This window comes from Oncorhynchus mykiss, chromosome 12 (assembly GCF_057628025.1).
Source record: "Oncorhynchus mykiss isolate SJ-2025 chromosome 12, ASM5762802v1, whole genome shotgun sequence".
Lineage (NCBI taxonomy): Eukaryota > Metazoa > Chordata > Actinopteri > Salmoniformes > Salmonidae > Oncorhynchus > Oncorhynchus mykiss.
In genome coordinates, this window is record NC_143033.1 from 82,182,758 (window position 1) to 82,200,636 (window position 17,879).

The window sequence follows — 17,879 nt, forward strand, 5'->3', positions numbered from 1 at the left end:
GCATATAAACGGGACAGAAATCAAGAGTGAGGGATTAAAAGAGTAAAATAGTCACGTAGATGGGGAAAATAAACTCAGCAAAAAAAGAAACGTCCCTTTTTCAGGACCCTGTCTTTCAAAGATAATTAGCAAAAATCCAAATAACTTTACAGATCTTCATTGTAAAGGGTTTAAACACTGTTTCCCATGCTTGTTCAATGAACCATAAACAATTAATGAACATGCACCTGTGGACCGGTCGTTAAGACACTAACAGCTTACAGACGGTAGGCAATTAAGGTCACAGTTATGAAAACTTAGGACACTAAAGAGGCCTTTCTACTGACTCTGAAAACAGCAAAAGAAAGATGCCCAGGTTCCCTGCTCATCTGTGTGAACGTGCCTTAGGCATGCTGCAAGGAGGCATGAGGACTGCAGATGTGGCCAGGGCAATAAATTGCAATGTCCGTACTTTGAGACGCCTAGGACAGCGCTACAGGGAGACAGGATGGACAGCTGATTGTCCTCGCAGTGGCAGACCACGTGTAACAACACCTGCAACATCACACCTGCGGGACAGGTACAGGATGGCAACCACAACTGCCCGAGTTACACCAGGAACGGACAATCCCTCTATCAGTGCTCAGACTGTCCGCAATAGGCTGAGAGAGGCTGGACTGAGGGCTTGTAGGCTTGGTGTAAGGCAGGTCCTCACCAGACATCACCGGCAACAATGTCGCCTATGGGCACAAACCCACCGTTGCTGTACCAGACAGGACTGGGAAAAAGTGCTCTTCGCTGATGAATCACGGTTTTGTCTCACCAGGGGTGATGGTCGGATTCACGTTTATCGTCGAAGGAATGAGCATTACACCGAGGCCTGTACTCTGGAGCGGGATCGATTTGGAGGTGGAGGGTCCGTCATGGTCTGGGTCACAGAATCATCAGACTGAGCTTGTTGTCATTGCAGGCAATCTCAACGCTGTGCGTTACTGGGAAGACATCCTCCTCCCTCATCATGACCCTCCAGCATGACAATGCCACCAGCCATACTACTCATTCTGTGCGTGATTTCCTGCAAGACAGGAATGTCAGTGTTCTGCCATGGCCAGCGAAGAGCCCACATCTCAATCCCATTGAGCACATCTGGGACATGTTGGATCGGAGGGTGAGGGCTAGGGCCATTCCCCCCAGAAATGTCCGGGAATTTGCAGGTGCCTTCGTGTAAGTGTGGGGTAACATCTCACAGCAAGAACTGGCAAATCTGGTGCAGTCCATGAGGAGGAGATGCACTGCAGTACTTAATGCAGCTGGTGGCCACACCAGATACTGACAATTACTTTTGATTTTGACCCCCCCTTTGTTCAGGGACACATTATTCCATTTCTGTGGAACTTCTTCAGTTCATGGCTCAGTTGTTGAATCTTGTTATGTTCATAAAAATATTTACACATGTTAAGTTTGCTGAAAATGAACGCAGTTGACAGTGAGAGGACGTTTATTTTTTTGCTGAGTTTAGAATAGTGGAAGAAGAGAGTTAGACTGAATAAGTGAGGGAGAGAACAGGAGAGAGGTAAACTGAAGACACTCCTACCCACTGGGTACACACTGGTTGAATCAATGTTGTTTCCAAATCATGTCAATACAATTTTGTTGAACCAACATGGAATAGACATTGAATTGACGTTTGTGTCCAGTGGGTATTTGTTATTGCTCTGGACTTATTCAAATTCTCAGCACCACTGATCCATTGGCAGCACACCAGGTTGTCTTGAACTGACCGGTCAGAAATACACTCTCATTACCCAACAATGATCTCATGAAACCCTTTCAAGCAATATAACTTTCACATTCAAAGGAAAACAGCACAGGGTGAGTGATCTTTTCTGATCCAAATCCAGCATATATGAAGGAAAGAAGCCTCAAACGGGATTCACAGAATGGTAAAATTCTGAAATCCATCCAATTAGATCCTTGATGTAAAAGTCTTGGTAGAGATCAAAGCCTGTGTGAATTTCAGAGCCAGCTTGTTTCCAGCCCACTTGTTCTCATGAGTTATTTAGCATGCTGTGGATTGATGGAGTGAGAGGGGGAGTCTGTGTGTGTGTGAGAGAGAGAAGGGATATGCTGTACTACATACTGGCAGGCATATCCCCAGAGCCATCCTCAGACACAGCAACGCAGCAGAAGAGAACTCTAGTATCTCCCACTTTACATGGTGCAGCCACAGGGAACAGGGCACAGCTGTGGGTCCAATTCATTGAAAGGGAAGAGAGAGAGGAGAGAGAGAGTGAAACAAAAAGGTCCCATTCAGTTTCCGTGCTGCCCCTGAACTATGAGAGTTAAAGGAAGCTAGCTAGGACTGCTCTTACCTTAATTCATGATTAATTTATATGATTAATTATATGCCCGGCATATATTTATCCTTGATTTTCAGCATGTAGTGGATTGATCCAGAACTCGATAGAACCTCAGTACAATGATAGTGTTCCTGTAGACTGTGAAGCCGCAGCAAAGAGGATCAGTAGTCACCAGTCGTCTGCTCTGATTGTGGAGATGCTTCCGCCTGCCTCTGATACTGTCTGATCCCCTTTGATCTCTCCAAATGAGATGGCCAAGCTTTAGAAGTGACTGCAGCAATCTCACTAAGGATGGATCTCCCGGGGAGACATAGTGAACCGTGTGATTATGGATTGTCTCTCTCCTCATTGCAACACACCTCTGTCTCGCTCTGTCTTTCTCTCTATTCAATTCACCTTTTCGCCCCAAGAAAATGAATATTGCCGCTTGGTATCAAACAATTATTCCCAGTGGACGGTTTTTGATCTGCTATTGTCACTTAAGCAAGCCAAGCAAAGCCCCAGAAATAACCAACAATTAAAATATATAAAAACCACGCCACCAAGTTTGTGAATAAGGATACTCTAAAAAAATATTCCCAAAGGAAATAACTTGAAAAACAAACAAAACAGTTAATGTTATCCATCACACGTTCCCTGTCTGCGCTGACGTAGAGGGCCTGAATGATGGGCGTCTGTGCCTGGGTGGCAGAGCAGAGGCAGGCTGAATAATGAATTAGGATGGCATGACTCAGGCCCGTCTCACAAACAGCTGTAATCTCCTGCTTTGATCAGGCCTAATTGATCTAATTTGCGCTGGTTAAGGCTGCCTCAGCTGCAGCAGAAACAGCTGTCACCCAGCTTGTCAGGGCCTGCTAATTAGAGCCAGCACAGATAAACACTTGATACTTGATAAAACACTATCTAGCTATGGTCAATGCCTGTTTCTTTGTGACTACCTGTGGTCCGGCATGTTACATTGGGTTACTATGCAGACTAAAATATTGAATGGAACAATATGGTGAGTAGGGCTAACTCTTCTAGGCTCTCCATTACTGTAGATATCTAGGTGAGCAGACTAGAGTGGCCCATTATAAAAGGCATTGAGGTCTTTGAGCCGCTGTTTGAGAAAAGGTCACAATGCGTGACTCTTCTCTGACTCCTCTCAGGTGCCCAGTGTATTAATGTCCTGATGAGATAAAGCCGAGCTGACAGACACGGAGTGAGCTCATCTCTCTCTCTCTCTCTGGTCTTTTGGCAGACTTCGCTTACTATGGCCGGGCAGCCCTTTGTAGGCTACATCTTTCTCGTTTGAATGTGGAAGGACTTGTGCGTTCATCATGATTGATCCGGGAGAGATTGAAGGAAGTTCAATTTTAATTTTGAGTTTAACAAATTTGAATCATCTCGCTATTTGAAAACCAACACATTATGGATTTACTATTGTCGTGTATTTGGCTATGCCGGATTAAGTGATATGACATGCTATTCTATAAAATCCTTTCTCTGTAATTAATATTACCTGATTGAGCTAATCATGTAAATGTAATTAACTAGAGTGTCGGGGCACCACAAAATAATATTTATAGAGCTGTTATCTTCCGAATAAACTCTTAAAGACCTAGTAATATTTTACATCAATAGCAGTCAATATTAATCGTCACCTTAATTCAGTCTTATCTGAAAGTTGTAAATTCTTGGTTATCTTCACTAACCCTGGCTAACAAGTTGAATCAGCAATACAAAATTGGGTTTAATTATTTATTTACTAAATACCTAACTAATCACACAGAATTTCATACACAGAATGAATTATAACTTGATTACAAATTACGTCATAAAGGAAAACGTCCCTAGCGGGCGGAACAGACATGACAGCTTGTTACACAAAAGAAAAGGGGTTGGATTTGAGTGAAAAAGCGGGAAGACTGAGGGACAAAGGGAGAAGCTGTGCTATCGTAAATACAGTATATTATGCATTCTAAATTACCGCCCATTTAGAAGAGGAAAATGCAATAAATATTTACTCTGAGCTGCGCTTCGGTAGGTTTGTGGTAGATGGAAGGCCGTGTTGCCTTGAGTCCTTTGAAGAATGTCTTTGGTAGTCAATTGTATACGTTGTAGTAACGTCGTTGTGTGATGGACGGGATACTCTGTCTGTTCTTTCCTAGCCTGCGTTTGCAGCTGCTGTTGCTAACTCAACGGCTAGGAGGTATCACTTCTGTAGTGAATAAGAGTTCAAAGTTTATACCATTCGCAACCAAAGCTCACGCTGAGGTTGGCTTAGTTCTGTAGTTGACATGTTAGTCCTTTTAACGCAGAGGCTGCAGACCTCATGTACTTGGAACAGGAGGTTACATTTTCATCAAGGCTTTATATAATGGAGTGAGAAGGGTGTGTCTGAAAAGTGTTATGTCTCTTCACAGGGGCGGGCCACTGATTGAGCAGAGCCCTAACCTTATGAAAACCCATCTCTCATTTGGAAGCTAAAATTACATTTCATCTCTTCACCAATAATTTTATATTCAAACATTTAAATTGAAAAACAATTCCATGTGAATCCGATAACTCTGATGTGTAGACTTTCCACTGTAGAGTTTATGTCATCCTGTCATTGATGAGAATGTCCCAGATGACAACCGAACTGACATCATATTCATTAAGTACTACCACATATGTTCAATTGGTCGGATTACCAGAATATAGTTAATTTCCCCACAAATACCAATTGTTCTCAGCCTCAGTGGTCGTACATGACCATGACCCCTAATTAAACATATTGTCAAATCATCCATTTAAAGCCTGTACGGAATATACAACACTGTACCATGAAATAGAAAGGCGCAACCAAAAAAAGCGAATATCTTTTTTACTTTTCTGAGACTGAAATGGAGGTGCTAGTGTCAGAGATTGAGTACAACCAAAATGTTTTAATTGGCTCCCTGCAGTTGTGGCTTGACCAGTAAATATTAAAACATGGCTACAAAGAGGACCATTTGACGATTCAAGTTGCTTTAGCAATGGAAAATATACTTTAAATGAGAAGGCAACACTCACCAATGAGCCATCCATCCTCAACAGCTCTCTCCTGTAGGCGTATAGGCCAACATTGCTCTTCTGCAAAACAAGTTGGGCCACTTTGCCACCACATTCAGCAGGGTATTTTACGCATCGCACCACCTGCACATAAAAAGTGGAAGCCTTTTCTGTTCACATAGTTGAAACCATTTTGTGATGGTATTTTTGTTTTGGGTGTGGGTGCCGTCTATCGCTCTGTTCGTATTTGGGAACCCATGGCATCATGGCAAAGAAACCCCTCTTGACCAACCTGTTGTGCGATGGTGTATGGAAATTGTATGTGTTACTGTTCCTTTTGCTGATGATTGCATCCAAAACATTGGCTCATCGAGGGCTGTGAGATGCCTGTCGGCAAGTTCCTACTGAAAAGTGCCGTTGACAAAAAACAAAAACCTGGGGGTGGATAGCGTTTGGATGTGCACCGGAATGGCATGTGTTTGCCTTTTTTGTGTTTGTCTTAAATCTCTGTAAAAATCCTAACGATTGGTATTTGGAAACAACATTTTCTGAGACAATCTGTACTTTTTGCAGAAAGACCCACCTGTCTCTAAAAATGCCCTCTGAGCATGATCAGATATCTCTCGTTCGATTTCTTCTTTAGGATTTGGTTGGCGGCTCTTATCCAACTTTTAGGTGCATACACCGCCACCTACTGTACTGGTGTGTGAGGCCATTCACGCACGGCCTACCTACATTAAATTCTTGATTTGGTAATACAAAATTGGGGAAAAGGAAAATTGTCCTGCCAACTACTAGCCCTCTCTAAAAAAACACCACCACCATTCCACTATTTAACCCTATCTAATCCTACTTGAGACCAACGGTCTGAGAGGACAGAACACTACCATTCAAACCCCCTGCAACTATTCTGCAGTAAATCCTCACAATTCCAAGTACTTCTCTTCCACCACAACCTCTATTTTCTGTGACTTCTGATCCATTTCTGCATTACAATTGACCACCATGGCTATGAATGCTAAAAAGCCCACCTTACTGAAGCACATATTCTTCCCATGTCTCTTGCTTGGTCTCTGCCTAATCACATGAATCCTCTAAGTATCCCTCACCCTGTACCCATCTTCCTCTACCACTCTCTTCACTGCTTCGGCATATGACACTTTCTGTACAAGTCTAACCATAGCTAACTCTGGCCTGCCTTTCTCTCACCAAGCACCTCCAATGTCCCGCCCCATGGGCACCCCCACAGCTAACACACACAACTTTCTCCACCGAAACTGCACATTCCTTCGTCTCATGACCTCCTGCACACTTTTCACATCTAGGAATCTCCCTCCTACACACTGCTGCAACATGCCCATGAACTTGACAACTAAAACACCAGTATTTTTTTGAACAATGATCTCACTGGATAACGTACATGACATTGTTGGGCAAAGACTCTACATCAAAACTCAGCAGGACAGACAATGTGTTCTTCGTACACTCTCCATCGGATCTGTGTCGCACCAAACGGCCGGTATCACAGATACCAAGAATTTCTTCAATTTCAACTGATCCTCCTCAACACTTAATGCCACCCCAATATTACTCCTTTCAATGGAGCCGTGCTCCAAAGAGCAAACCAAGACACATTTATTTCCCTAATCACGTGATCCGGAGCACCCGCTCCCTCTGGACTGAAGAAACACAATAAATCATCACTAGTCCACTCCCGAGTTACACTCACCACTCAACAGTCCCCAACCTCTTCTCCACCCAATATGGATCAGTCAAAATGCAAGGATCCACACATCTCACTCCCACTGGGCCAGAATCATCCTTTTCATCTTCTGGATGAGGCCCAAACTCGGCGGGGCCTCAACGCATATACTACCTCCATACTCTCTTCAGGTTCCATCTCTGAGCTACTAGAGCAGGTATCCTACTTTTTGCACTTGAAGCCAACCTTCCCGTCAGCCTGCTTCCCTTCTCGGAGGTCATCACTGCACCTGCCACTACAATTAATTCACCCTCACTCGTCAAGTTCACTTTCCTTCTCTAGCTTTTCCAAAAGTTCTGTACGATCCTCCATTCCATATTCCCTCAAAACATATTCCACTTTTTTCTTTATGCACTATCTTCTCCTTTACCAGATCTTCCAGAAGGCTTGTGCAATCCCCACTCCATATTTATTCATAATATGTTCTACTTTCATCCTTTTTCCTTGTCTGCCATCTTCTCCACCAAGCAGGCCTCCCTTGAGCTCTCAACTCATTCTATTTTCCATTATCTCAGTCTTTTATTGTATTTCAACAATGGTTTCACTTTCACAAATACTTGTCATTTAAGAAATTACTGTACTTTATATTATTTTATCGTAACAAATGCACTGATGTAGTCAAATTACATATGTTGCATGAATTCACAATGGGAATCCAATGAAATTGATAAATTATTGAATTATTACTCCCACAATTTCACACATTTTCACCATATATTTGACCCATTCTACACTTGACAAGCAGTCCCAATGTACCATTACTGTAAATATGTAGCGAAATTTGGCATCACATCCATGTGTAAATGTATTGGTACTTTGGACTCGTGTTGTTGTTTGGCTAATGTCACCCATGTCTTCTAAGTCTCCTCCTGTACCCACACACATACAGTAAATGCCCCCCCTCCCAGACCACTTATCCACCCTGACCTTTTTAAAGTGGGTATCAGTCTTAATGTAGGCTTATACACATCAATAACTTAATTACATTTGTCAAGCAATTGCAATTTATGTAAGTGTTCATTCTTGGCCTCTTTCTCCTTGTGCAGAAATTACTTTCCCATCAGACATCACTTCAGATTAGACTCCTGACTGCTGTTGGAACATCATGTTGCATGTACAGTAAGAGGTTAGTGTGGGGGTGGCACTGACTGAGGGAAGAAATAATCCCTCTTAAAAACAGAGTATCTGTACTGCAGCCATATATTAATGAACCATCCATGGAGGAATTATAATATATGATTATTTCTGTAAGTGCTTTCTGGCCTCTTCAATATACAAGTAATGATAATAGATCATTAAAACTATTCCTTGAGAGATTGAACCTCCTGCACCCAGACAAGATCATTCTTATGCTACAATCTGCCTCTGTCTTTGGCATCGTGCATTATTTTGAACACTGCTGCTGCAAGTCTGAAAGAATCATAGTTTTGTTTACCAGCTTGCTGGGAGTGTGTGAGTGTGAGTTTGTGTGTGTGGCTGAGCAAATCTCCCAGATGGTAACTATGCAGTTTTTTTTGTCATTGACAAAGTACCTGCCTGGGAGTCCTAAATTGACTATGGTGTAAGGACCTCTAGTGGACTGTAGTTTAACTACAGTCACTGTACAATAAATTAACCCTGAGTCAATCACCCAGTTGATCACCGATGGTCTGCTGTCTGTCTCACAGGGGACATGGAGGATGGACGGGGGGACATTGGTGTTTTGTCAGGCTGCTTTCACTGCCACCCCCCCCCCCCCCCCCATCAAACCAGCTGCTGAATGGAGAGATTAGCCCCATCTCTCACTCCTCTCACTCATAGAAAAAGGCTGACTGGGTTTAAGGGACTGATAAATTGCTTCTGCTCATTCCTTCATATATCTTGACCTGTACTGCACACACACTGAAGTGTAATCTTCCTGACGCGCTAGCCCCGACATACTGTATATTGTTTATTATTACGGCTGAAATTGCTTTCATTAGAATCTCTCTTCATCATGGGTATTTGCATTGGGTGTAACCTTTACCTACTATGGTCAGATAGCCTTTCCTCAAGTATGAGTTCATCAGTGTGCACTACTGTAAAAATATTATTCTAAATGCTCTTGGACATAGCTTTAACCTGCAGTACTTTCTTCAATGACTCATTGGCTATTGGCACTAAATAGTAATTCCCTCATATTTGAACTCAAAAGGACCTCAGAGAAGAAATCACATCTATGTAGAAGAAGCTGTTTCTACAGAACAAAGAAGGGCTGGGCGAAACTAGTTAATTACCTGATTGAAGACTGAACATAATTTAAAAGCAAGGCAAGCAATCAAACCAGAAACCCCAATCTCTCTGAAGTAATTACTAGATCTGTGCCTTCTACACCGAGCTGTCAATCACTCCACACAAACAGGCTCCAGCTTCATACTGAGACAAAGAGCTCTCTACAATTAAAGGGATTGTAATGAGACAAAAACATTTTAGACTTTGTGTTTGTGTGTCTATCGGGAATTGTTTTAATTAGCTATTGATACAGATCAACTGGCTATCATCCTGAGTCAGTTCAGCCTCGGGCACACTTCTCTCACTCTGATGCCAATAGTACTTTTCATCTTGGACACACACACACATTCTCTTTCTATGAGGGGATTTCCTGGGCTGTTTGTTGAGAGTGAGTGAGGGGGTATTTTAATTGGATTTTGAATGATCCATTCCACAGTGTGAGGCTTTTGGAACCAGTTTACTGTTGGTTCTGAAGTGAGTTAAATTCCTTCAAACCCTTTCGTATTTTTCGTTTTCTGAGAGGCCTTTAGTTATTATTTCAACTGACTTCCCTTAGGGTATCTTCCCCAAAACTACTATAGAGAAACACAGAGAACTATACTGAGCTGAAAGAAAGCACAATGGTGACACTGAATCACCAGGGGAAAGCCTTATCTACCACACTGACTCACTGCTGCTAATTAAAAGAGGGAACTTAAAGACTAGAATAAGGAGATGAAACAGGATGGTGTCACCCAGGACATGAACATCATTTGTTGAGGTTGCTATTGCCTAGATGTTCATGATCCCTTTGTTGACAATGGTAAAGATGAGGGAGAATTACACAGAGCAAAGATACAGACAAAGATGGTGACAACAAAAACTACACAATCTGTGTGTGTGTATGTGTGTGTATGTGTATGTGTATGTGTATGTGTATGTGTGTGTGTGTGTGTGTGTGTGTGTGTGAGAGAGAGAGAGACGTGACGCTCTGGATGTGTGTGAGATCTGGAGGCGGCGTACAGGGGAGGACAACATTCAATTGGAGCCAATTGCAGAATTACAGCTAATCAGACAGGAGAGATAATATGTCTGTGATGAGGATGATAAGGTCATGTTGGAGGGGAGAGAGGAGCTGAGTGTATTACTGCAGGTCTGGAACCTCCCTTTGGACAGGACTGTCTACAGAGATGCTCACTGAGCTGCTTTCAAAATGGGGATAGGAAACAGTAACCCCGACATAAAAGAGAACAAGGGATGGGGGCTATACCCATATGTGTGCAATGAAAGGGTTAATACAGGAAGGTTGGAGAAAGAGAATAGATCTGTTGGTGCTGTGGCTACCTTAATGACATTTCTAGAGATATAGAGCTTTATTGTTTACTCAGACTACGGTCTTTTAAGTGATCATTATCTGTGTTGTGGGAGTAATAGCAGAAAAATGCGGAAGAATACTTCAAATATTGGCATGGCCAGCACATTACAGGCTCCAGCTGTGCATTTCAGTGGTGTTTAAAAATAACATTTATGATCCTCTCTGAAGTTTTGGAGACTTCAATAGATCCAGACCCGCTTCTGATAATCCTGGGAGTATCTGAGTCCCTAAATGGATTAACCAACCCCCAAAAACAACTAATCTCTTACGGTCTCATTTCGGCAAAAAAACGAATATTGTTGTTTTGGAAAAGGAGGGAAGCGCCCTCTACCAAATTATGGCTCAGTGAATTGGCAAACACTGTACACTTAGAAAGAATTAGATATATTCTGAACAATAAATGATCAACATTTGATCAAATCTGGCAGCCTTTCCTCTCCTACTTGGACGAGTCAGCGCTGTGAATTTGTACTTATTAACGCACTCTCAATTGTAATATTTTAATATACCTTTGGGCAGCATGTGCCCCTGCCACCCGAGCAGTTGGGGTGTCCTTGTTGGGGTGTCCTACATGGGGTTGGGGTGTCCTACATATCCTTGTTTTGTATGTCGTGTTTTGTATTATTTGTTCTGCATCCAGAACTCTGGGTCTTGTTGTTCCTGTATGCTCTTTTATGTTTAGATAAGAATTGTATACACCATTCTTGTGTGTGTTTAATACAAATATTTGAAACAGAAAAAAAAGAAGAAAAAAAATAAAAATAAACATTTATGCATTGGTATTATACAGTCTGACATTTACCTGGAATTGTCTTTGAAATGACTAGGTCAAAATGATGATTATTATAATTACCTTTTGGTTTCTTTGGGATTCATGGAGAAAATAGCCCTCTGTATCGTTTGCTAAATAACAATGTACAAACTGTTACTGTACCACTTGATTTTCTGACTAAGTACCAGGTCAATAGAGTCTGAAACAGGACTGTGAAGTACATTGCAGTATGTTGAAGGGAGGTTTGTCAACACACAAACCCAACCAGGATCCTCCTGAAAACCATGGCATATTGCCCCAGTTAAAACATTTGGTTTCTTGGAAGTTGTGTGAACGTACGTTTGAGTTTTTCCATTAGTTCTGGAACAAAGCCATATGGTTCCTGACCAGTAAAACGCAACGTTTTTTTTAAATGTTCTGACAACGGAAGTGAAAATTTCACCTGTTCTGGGAATGTACATTTTTAGGGAGTTTGTGAGAATGTTTTCCTGAGAGGTTTTATTCATTTGTGCTGAGAACGGAAATGATAGGTTACTTGAAGGTAATTCAATTACTTTCTGAGAACATGTTTCAATAAGACCTTTAATAAAACTCCTAGCTTAGTTTGGATTATCCTCCAAGCACAGATAGAACACATGGAAATGAATTTGCTTAGGCATCAATCATGCAAACAAATGTTGATTTTAAATTGTAGATTCAAACTTATTTCATAACTTCATTCATAACTTATCAAACTTAACTTAACTTACTTAAACTTCTGTTCTCTATCCATGGAATTAGTCCACTGCGCCTCCAGGATGAAGCTAGCATGATATGTTTTTTTTAAACTCGTACAAAGTTGTTAATTTTAGTCTATTCAAGCAGACCTCATTTCAAAGGAATCAAGCACTCATTAGGATCAGGTGTGGCCAATTAGTGGGCGCAGCCAACAAACCTGAACCCACTTAACAAGATAAAGGATAGAGTTTTGTTGATGTTGAGAAGAATGGAATGTGTATCTTTTTAAATAACTTTCTTAGAACGTTACAGAAGTTTTGTGTTTTTTATGGAAAGTGTTCTTAACGTTCTAGGAATAATTTGAGAATATGACTTTAAATAGAACCACGAGGAAACGTTATGCTGAAGTTCTGAAACTTCCACAGAAGAACGTTATTCTTTAATGTTCTCTGAACAATTTTAGAACATTCCAGTTGGACAAACTTCCTAGACCATTACCAAATTGAAATTAAATGTAACCATCTTTGAACCTTTAGGAAACGTTCTGTTAAAGTAATGAAATGTCAAGAAAATAACCTTTTTTTTTGTCAAGTTCCTTAAATGTGCTGAGAATGTTCCAAAGCTACACAACTTTTCTTCACCATTCCCAGAAAGTTGTGGGAAGATTGAATGCAAAAGAACCACAGGACAAACACGCTCTCACCAAGCGCTAAGAAACATATGGTTTTCAGAATGTTATGTGCTAGCTGGGCGAGAAGTATTATTCTTCCTTTTATTTTGGCCATTTTTATTTTAAAGCATTCTTAACTGATGCCAAAGATGGCACAATTTCACTCAATTGATCTAAGACCAGGGGCTGTGTTATCAGATAAAAGCCCCTCAATGCCAAAACAGTGTTATGTTATGATGCAGTCTCTTTTTGTCTAGAAGATCTTTGGGAGGGCTTAGTAGCACAAGATGGCATTATACACTTAGACTTGAGCTGACTGGAAGAGAGTTTCTAACTGTTTTAACTCCATTCCCCCTTCCTGCACCTGCTCTATGCAGAACATATTTGATCCAGCAGCTTTGAATCCCTCTGCAGATGCTGCCTTAAGAGCCATTCTACTAACCAGAACCAGGGCTAGAGCCAGAACCAGGGCTAGAGCCAGAACCAAGGCCACAGCCAGGCTGAGGCAAAGAATATCCAGACACACACAGTTAAGACAGCTGCAACCATCGCCATGAAAAACAATGTACATTTTTGGTGAGCTGTCATTTTACAACTGAGTGCAATGTGATGATGAGGACTATTTTAAACAATGGGTTATATAATTCAAGACATTATTGTGACAAACAACACAAACAACATTTGTTCAATAAAAGGGGTTTATTATTGAAAATCAAGGCAGATTTCAGACACAGTCTGAGTATCCTCCACCTCTATGGCCATCTAGTTCAGTCAGTTGGCACAGACAAAGGCAAACAGGTTGGAAAAGGTGAGATCATTCCATTGCATTCCACCGGGCCAGTTAGTGAGAACACAGTCTTCAGTGTCTTGGTCATTATCTAGGCTGCTCTTCGTTCCAGTGGGTCCACCTGGGAGCCGTCAGACCACCTCCACCTGCCCTCCTTGTGGATGTCACTCAGTCCGATCCAGGTGAGACTCTCAGCTGGGTCGTAGATCTTGATCAGGTTGTTTATAATGTAGTGTTAATCCAGGTAGTGAACAGAGGCCAGGTTAGCTTTCTGAGACACTCAGTGTGACTCTGCATTGGCCCAATCAACACGCATGGCAATGTACTTGAAGCAACGGCCATTAGAGCTGTACCAGCCCATGGAGCAGGAGCCCTGGAAAAGCTTTCCATCCTGGCCAGACAGAACACCTACAGCAAGGCTGAAGAGACAGAAGAAACAGTGGAGCACTAACATGGTGAAAAGCTGCTGGGATCTGCAGCTCTGCTCTTGTGTACGGGGCTGATAGGGTGAGAGGTTCACTGTGCCAGGCTTTTATTACATTTAGAGAGGATTGGACAAGGTTGGTTGCTAGGCGGGATATCATTGGTAGATCATTTCTGGACATGGAACCCTCATCACCTCAAAATGAATGGTATACAATGAACTATTGACCTATGTCAGCTGTGAGGCTGTTTAGTCAGTGTATGTGGCAAAAAAAAGACACAGAAATCAGAGGTGTTATTGTATTTCTTTCTACCCTCACTAAGAGAGATAAACAAGCTGTAAAAGGCAGCACTACAAGATAAGTGCTATTGCCACATTAACCAGTTCTTATCTCTGCAGCTGTGTTCTTCCCATAATCTATGCCAAGTTAAGAAGGAAAGAAAATAAACAGAATTAACATAACAAAATACAAAATATCACTTTTGGGTTAATCGTCAGTGATATCAACGAAAACTATTGTTACTCTTTAGAGAAGACAGTAGAGAGTTCTTCATAGTCTAGGTACATTAACTAAGCATACAGATACAGTAATGGTGCCTCTAGTAGTTCTCAATGAAAGAGGTTCTCAATGGACATAGCCAGTAAGTGAATGTATTGTCTTGAAACAATTGAATTAATAACTGAAGAAAATCTGAAATAATAATATAGGTTAGATGTTTTGTGACTGGTCGAAAGGTGCGTACTAGGGTTTAGTATTGTATTTTGTGTACTGTCGGCAGTCCAACAGTAAGCAGGATTCCATTGACCCAGCAACAAAAAAAACATTGCGATATAGGATCATTTTAAAGATCGACAACATTTGTATCCGTTCGACAGGGGTGGATTTCTCTTTTGTTGTACTGTCTTTATTGCGAAAAATTATGATGGAAACTGTGTTTTTCGAATAAATGATGATTGTCGAATCACTTTGAAGGTACGCAAGGCAGGTGGTAATCACGTAACTGTAAGATCCACTCCGCATGTAGTTATAAATGTCTACTGTTTGCAACTTAATTTACAACTATAAGAATTGTGTTTCTTTGCAGAACAAGGATTGTCCTGACCTTCGTCTTGTTTTACTGGTTGACTTGTCAGTTTCACCATCCAATTATTTCTGGTCTTCAGGGGTGCACCTTGGCATTGACCATGGCGAAATGCTGGCACATGAGAATGATTAGAATATGGCAAATATTAGTCAATTATTGCATTCTATCCATGCTGGTTTTCGTGGGATACATGAGCAGTGGCCATTTTATGTACATCTTGGTGGGGGGGGGGGTTATGTTTTGATGCATGCCAGCAAAGCCACTACACAACACAGCACTAAACAATACATTAATTGCACTATAATGGTGACAAGCGGTGCCCACAAAGTGTTAGGGCCTACATACTGTAAGTCCCAACACATTACCACTGCCACACCTGGCTATCAGCGGAGCCATGTCTGGCAGCAAAACAGTTAATTCAGCCTCATTTACTGCCTTTTTCAAAAACATACAGTGGCAAGAAAAAGTATGTGAACCCTTTGGAATTACCTGGATTTCTGCATAAATTGGTAATCGAATTTGATCTGATCTTCATCTAAGTCACAATAGACAAACATAGACATAAACTAATAAATTATTTGATTTTATTTTTCTTGTCTATATTGAATACATCATTTAAACATTCACAGTGTAGGTTGGAATGTGAACCACTAGGCTAATAACATCTCCAAAAGCTAATATGAGTCAGGAGTCGGCTAACCTGGAGTCCAATCAATGAGACAAGATTGGAGATGTTGGTTAGAGATGCCTTGCCCTATAAAAAAACACAACATTTGAGTTTGCTATTCACAAGAAGCATTGCCTGATGTGAACCATGCCTTGAACAAAATAGATTTCAGAAGACCTAAGATTAAGAATTTTGACTTACATAAAGCTGGAAAGTACCTCTAAGAGCCTTGACGTTCATCAGTCTTCGGTAGGACAAATTGTCTATAAATGGAGAAAGTTCAGCACGGTTGCTACTCTCCCTAGGAGTGGCCATCCTGCAAAGATGACTGCAAGAGCACAGCCCAGAATGCTCAATGAGGTTAAGAAGAATCCTAGAGTGTCAGTTAAAGACTTACAGAAATCTCTGGAACATGCTAACATCTCTGTTGATGAGTCTATGACACTAAAACACTAAGCAATAATGGTGTTCATGGGAGGACACCATTGAAGAAGCCAATGCTTTCCAAAAAAAACATTGCTGCACATCTGAAGTTTGCGAAAGTGCACCCGAATGTTCGACAGTGCTACTGGCAAAATATTCTGTGGACAGATGAAACTAAAGTTGAGTTGTTTGGAAGGAACACACAACACTGTGTGTAGAGAAAAAAAGGCACAGCACATCAACCTCCTCCCAACATCATGGTTTGGGGGCTGCTTTGCTGCCCCAGGGCCTGAACAGCTTGCTATTATTGAATTTCCCAAGTTTATCAAGACATTTTGCAGGAGAATGTTAGGCTATCTGTCCACCAATTGAAGTTCAACAGAAGTTGGGTGATGCAACAGGACAACAACCCAAAACACAGAGGTAAATCAACAACAGATGGGCTTCAACAGAAGAAAATATGCCTTCTATAGTGGCCCAGTCAGAGTCCTGACCTCAACCCGATTGAGATGCTGTGGCATGACCTCAAGAGAGCAATTCACACCAGACATCCCAAGAATATTGCTAAACTGAAACAGTTTTGTGAAGAGGAATGGTCCAAAATTCCAAAAGTTGTTGTGACCTAGATGAAGATCAAATTAAATTTTATGACCAATTTATGCAGAAATCCAGGTATTTCCAAAGGGTTCACATACTTTTTCTTGCCACTGTAGCTGATATGGCTGACTTGCTTAAACAAATGTGGTTTCTACTGACATTTGAGATGTAAAAACTATGGCATGAATGGATAAGGGGCAATTTGTAATTTCGATTAAGACATGAGCGAGCTAGGACGGACGTAGTCAATAACTACTTGTTCAGCACTTTTGAAATGTACAGCAACAGAATTCAGAACATGGGTCGTTCTTACAGTATTCTCGCTGTACACCAAGTCAGAACCGTGGGATAAATAAAGGAGGCATATAAGCAGATAATGAAAGCTCTTACAATATTCAATGATTATATTTCTCTAAAACAGGCTACATGTGCACCATCAAGTCAGAAAAGCAGAGTAGGTTATGAGGAAGGAAAGGGATCAAATTATTAGGGTGGGGCACATGGGCTACTAACAGCTTACTTCACAACATACACTTAGTATTACTTTCTCCTTGGCATATTTCTTAATTTATGCAGCAGCGTAAAATACATTTTGGACTCACCTTGTTGTGCTTTGCTCACCTGAACAGGAAGATGGCGTGGCAGTCCTCCTTGTGGGCTCTAGAAAGAGGCAAGAAATTCAGACTTGGAATTCTGAGTTGATTGAACATTCAAAATGATTTGTGTTTAGTGAGTCCGCCAGATCAGAGGCAGTAGGGATGACCAGGGCTGTCCTCTTGATAAGTGTGTGAATTGAACCCTTTTCTGTCCTTCTAAGCATTCAAAGTGTTATGAGTACCTTAGGGTGTCAGGGAAAATGTATGGAGCAAAAAGTACATTATTTTCTTTAGTAAAGTAAAAGTTGTCAAAAATACAAAAAAACTACTTACGTAGTACTTTATAGTATTTTTACTTAAGTACTTTACACCACTGCCAGTAGATTGCCAACATGATGCATGATGATGACTGCTTGTCTAG